At 40.6% G+C, this 5,487-nt stretch overlaps 1 long non-coding RNA gene across 1 annotated transcript in view; it reads right to left on the reverse strand.

Annotated features, from left to right (window-relative positions):
- Window positions 1-2,232, reverse strand: part of LOC103458763 (uncharacterized) — a 12,332-nt gene extending 10,100 nt beyond the window's left edge. Inside the window, exon 1 of the long non-coding RNA XR_532617.2 lies at window positions 2,092-2,232. This is a non-coding gene — a long non-coding RNA (uncharacterized LOC103458763). The remainder of the gene's footprint in view (window positions 1-2,091) is intronic.
- Window positions 2,233-5,487: the final 3,255 nt, after the last annotated feature.

Consider the following 5,487-nt stretch of genomic DNA (forward strand, 5'->3'; position numbering starts at 1 on the left):
TATTCTCTGGGTGAAATTCCCAGGGTGGCGTTGTTGTGCAACCTATTAAAACTAAAAGTTCACCAAATCTGAGTTTCCGTCTAGTATCGCCACATATATACATACATACTTTTTTATTTAGCCTGTATGGCAAAGTTGAACTGAATTCATACCAATTTATTGTTTGTGGGCACAAACTTAGCCAACAAAGCTCTTTCTGATTTTATCTGCAGAGAGCAACTTGCTTGTCAAACTAAAACCCTGACAGCTTTTCACCTCTTGCTGCCAGAACATGAAAAAGAAATTCAAAAGCCCTTTGACTCGTGGCACTTTGGATTTAGAAGTCAATTTGACAGATGCTATACTATTCCACACATGTTGAGTTGAGGGAAAATATATGAAAAAGGCTTTATTAATTTCACCCTGTGCATACAGTCATTATTCACAGAAAGCAAAGGGAAAACAGGCGGGCAGGCTGGTGCATGTGCCAGCCGGTAACTCTAACCTTGAGCTTTCACCATCTCTGGTTGTCATCTCAGAAAACGCACTCTTTTTACATATTTTTTTTATTTTTCTTCTATGTGGATTGTGTGCAGCACTGTCACAGGCAGAGAGGGGCGACGTTAAGTAAAGGACACATGTGGCTTCCTAAAGAGGGGGGTGGGGGGGGTCTGTAAAGTCACTCACAGAGCTTCTGTCATGCTTAAGTAGACAGGTGCTTACTGTTAACACCCCACTAATATCTTTATGCATATTTATGAATCCCCCTCCCTTATAAAACGGTGCTCGTTAATGTCACTGCTGCCAAATATTGACTATGACTTTCTTTTAAAAAGCGCATAAATAAAACAGCTTTTAAAGAGTCTGACCTGCTTAAATACATCACTTTTCCCATCCCTTTGATCAGAAAGCTTTTCATTATTTAAGCCTCCTCGCTTCTTTATATTTTGTCACCTCATCTGCTGCAAGAATGCAATATATCTTCATTTGGAGTTGGTAGCTACATTTACCTGAGGCAATGCTGGTTAATCCTTCCACTTTTCCTTCTGCAGTAGTGTGGTCAGAAATGTCCAAGAGCTGCTATTATGGAAAAAATTTGTTGGAAGCGGTGGGGGGAACTTTCTGCAGGGTTTCCTCAGTGAGAAGGGGGTGGAAATGGTTTTGTATTCCCTGAGGATTTGTGTCCTGATTGCTCCTTAACTTTGACTCCTGCTCTGTGAGTAGGCCTTTTCTATTCCCATGAAAACTTGGCAGAAAGCTGCAAACCGCTGCTGATCAGATAAAGTGTTATGAGAAGATATGCCTGGAATTAGACGCTATTTTACAGTCACAGTTTCAAATGCAAAATATTGTCATTGGACTTACTAAGAGGCTAATGCAAAGCGAAAAAGAGACTGAACAACAACAATCAAAACCACAACTCAACAATTTTCTTTTTTTTTTTTCTTGTCTGTGTGTTTCGTTTGTGCGGGCTGCACAGTGGAGCAGTTGGTAGAGTTATTGCCTTGCAGCAAGAAGGTTTTGGGTTCAATTCCCGGCCCCGGTCTTTCTGCATGGAGTTTGCATGTTCTCCCTGTGCATGCATGGGTTTTCTCCGGGTACTCAGGTTTCCTCCCACAGTCCAAAAACATGACTGTCAGGTTAATTGGCCTCTCCAAATTGCCCCTAGGTGTGAGATGTGTGTGCATGGTTGTGTGTCTCTGTGTTGCCCTGCAACAGACTGGCGACCTGTCCAGGGTGTACCCCGCCTCTCGCTCGGTACGCTAGCTGGATATAGGCACCAGCAACCCCCCGGCCCCACTGAGGGACAAGGGTGTAAGAAAATGGATGGATGTGTTTCAGTTGTATCAAAGAAGCCTAGAATGTGAAATTCATGTTACATCAGCATTTTATACTTTTAGTTCACAGGTAATGAAAAAAAAAAAGAAACTATATACACCACTGTTAGAAACTCAGGTTTGGTTGATGAGAACAAATTGAACACTTTTTCTCCACCTTTAATTTGTCCTACATCCTGTATCATTCAGCTCAAAACAAACACATCTGTTAGAGTGAAAGTATTAAAAAAATAACATAAAAGATTCAATAATCTAACTTTAAAGTTGTGCTCACCTGTTAGCTAATCTTCTACTGAAGCACCTTTTGATCCAGTTTCGGTCCTCTTAATTTAGAGCTTCTATCGATTATAGAGAATCTGATTAACCGGCAATGCATTTCAGGCGCCTTCATAGGATTTTCTACCATTTGCTCATTCTCAACCGTTAGACAATTCCATATTCTGGAGAGAGGTCACACAATGTGAAAATGTTATTGTACAAATATGTCGTCACCAAAGAAAACACTGTACAATCTTTGGTCCCATTGGTCTCTCTCTGCATCAAGAACCCAACAAATTCATTCCGTTTATCTGGTATGCATGGCCTGTTCTAGCAATCTGAGCTGAGACCAGCTTTGTTTTGAATGCATGTTCTTTTCTTAGAAACAACTTCCTTCCGGAAACATCTCTCGGAGCTTCCCTAATCACGTAAAGTTGTTCATTACTTGAAGGACAACAGCAGCTAAAAAGATTACACCAGCCCTTTCCACACACAATCAAACAAGACTTGTCGAAACAGTGCAGCAGTGCGGAGAACATTTCCACAAAAAAATAAAAAATAAATAAATAAAAATCCTTCACTGTTATGCTATCTGATGGGATTTTAGTTGATTATTTCTCTCTCTCTAGGAGTAAACAATTTAGCCCTATTGAACCGCGAGTGGGGTCAGAGGTCAAGTCTGACACAGGAAGGAACGGCGTGACAGGCTTAGGGCCCTCGGACTTCTCGCCCGAGGAGCAGATGTTTGAAGAGGCGGCGTGATTATCACCGCGGTGAGCCAAGGAGCAGGAGCCGCGGCTCTCGGATGGATGCTGGTAATTACCCAGGCTCCCCTGGGAAGGGGATGACACGTGCCCGCCACTCTCGGAGATCACAGGGGCATAATTAAAGCTGTAGTAACAGTTGTTAATAGGGCAGAAAATAAAGGTAGAGGAGGATGAGGGGAAGGGAAAGCAAGAGGAAAGGAAATCATGGGGGGATAATGGAGGATTGCCTCTCTCTCTTTTGTCCTCTGCCTTGTTTGTTTTGCACACTGCGACCTTCCTGTAAGGCAGCGGCTTCACACGAAGGACACATCACTGAGACAGAAGAGAAAGCAAACCCGATTGGAGTAACATCTCAGGATGTTTTTTTTTTGTTTGTTTGTTTGTTTCTTTTAAGTTAAACACAACATATACAAGGCTTTTGCAATTGCAGTTTGTTTTTTTGTTTTGACTTTAGAACAAAGCCCAACCTTTCTGCAAAACATAAAATAATAGAACTTTTTTTTTTTTTTGCTTGACAGAAGAACAAAAAAATTAAATAAAATAAGCATACATCAAAAAATTTCACAAAGTCGCAGAAAAAAACTCTGTTGGCATGTAGGAATATGGTTCAGTGTAGGTAAGTGACAGGTATGTTTTTGTCTTGCTCTGCAGTGTGTGATGCTGAGAGTGCCCATGCAGAGCTGTTAAAAGCACCATACAAGACCCTAAGTGTCAGAGCACATCACTGCAGCCTTTTAGAGCCACAAAACCCTCTGACAGCACCAAAATGACTTCTCTTACGTGTTTTTTTTTCTTTTTTTGTGCTTCAGTCGGCTTTGTATAAATGACCACATTCAACCCTTGCGGTATTCTTGACAGGTCCATGAATTCTTCTTCCAAAAAGGTCTAAAAAGGCACAAACACTTTGCTTTGGGCAGGTTATTGTGTGGAGGGATGGACCTTGTATGAACACCTCAAATGGCTTTCAGCTTAGTTCTCTTTTGGGTGTCAAGAAGAGCTGAAAGTGGTCAAATTGGAAAATGTGGAGGGATACTGAGGAGAGGCCAAAACATCATGACATTGTGTGTTATTAAAGCAGCTGATAGCATTTTAAATGACTTGTGACATGAAAGAGCACATGAAGCATTCGCTGGCTTACAGATAACACCACAAATTCAGTTTCTGGGTTGTTTTTTATTTGTTTTAGAAAATGTGAATAGATTTTAAGTTGAGAAATGTCATGGTAGGGTCATTTTATGGCCTACACAATCATGGGGAGGGTTACTGACATGACCATTGTCCAGCAGACGGTCACTGCCACCTTCCACAAGCCCAGTAGACTATATAAAAAAATGCTAGAAGAAGCTTATTACTGGAAGATTGAGTGGAAGGAAACATTGTGGTAGAAAACAGGATTAACAGCATCAGTTTTCCATTGCCAGTGATTATTTGAGAACCATGTCATCTACTTGTGTTGACCAACTATTTATAAGTTCAAAGTAAGAGCTATTCTCTACCTGGAAATTTTTACTTCTCTGTTAAAAATCTTTAAATGATGAATTAATTTTCCAGCTGCATTTGGCACCTGACCACACTGCAAAAATCACCAGATACCCGGTTAATGGCTGAGGCATCACTTCACCTAATTAGACAGCAGACTCATCTGACCCAAACCCTGCACAGAATATGTATTGTTTTATTTTTCAAACAAGTTGAATTTTCAGTCATCACTGCCTATAAGACATAGTCACAAAATTTAACAGAAATAAATACTCGTTCAGTGCATCTGTACAAATGTATCTTGAAAGCATGCAGTAGTTAAAGCCTTACAAATTTTAGATCTTGTGAAGAAATCCTGGAATTATAATGTAGAAGGATAAGAGAAAGAGGGGGATTAGATGACTGCGGCGATAATGTGTGAGTTTGCCAATCAGACCTCTCTTTCATGGCAGAGGGTCATCCCGGAGAGAATTAGTCATGCTGAGCTTAACACATAACGCCCATCCAGATAACCAGCAAGGTTCTGGCAGCACATATTTTTTGGATTAACTCATTGACCCAAAAAAATGATGTCCACCAAATGACATCCTCAGAAACTCCGGAAAAGAAGCAACCATTTTTATAGCCCTTAGAGAAATATTTGAACAGAAAACAAAAGGGTTAAGAAAGGAAGTGCTTGCCCAGCACTTAGTTTGCTACGGCTTGAAGACCTTAGTGCGACGTCTCCTTCCTAAAACCAGCTTTTATTTGGACAACAAATAATTTTACCTTACAGTCCATTCCATTCATTCTGTACCTCCGTCTCCCTTGCTTTTTACTCTCTGTGGTAACATTCACACATCACACATTGCAAATGTACGTACCGGTCTCTGTTTCCTTTGGTGTTGTGTTGTCAGCCTTTCATGACTTATTCACTCATTTTGTCCCACTCAGGACATCAATATTTAATGGGGATGGAAGCATGCTTCGCCTTGGCTTAATAAAAGATATGGTGTGCATTGAAAATACAGCGTGCGCAAACTCTAAATGCAGTGAAGCAGATGTTGTCAGACACAAGTTCAGCAACTAAAACAACTGAATTTGAAACAAGGAATAGGTTGCAATTGGTGTAAAGTGAAAAAAACTTCACACATTAACAAATGAATTATGCCAATCTTGTTTAAATA

This window comes from Poecilia reticulata, linkage group LG22, assembly GCF_000633615.1.
Source record: "Poecilia reticulata strain Guanapo linkage group LG22, Guppy_female_1.0+MT, whole genome shotgun sequence".
In the NCBI taxonomy this organism is placed as follows: Eukaryota; Metazoa; Chordata; class Actinopteri; order Cyprinodontiformes; family Poeciliidae; genus Poecilia; species Poecilia reticulata.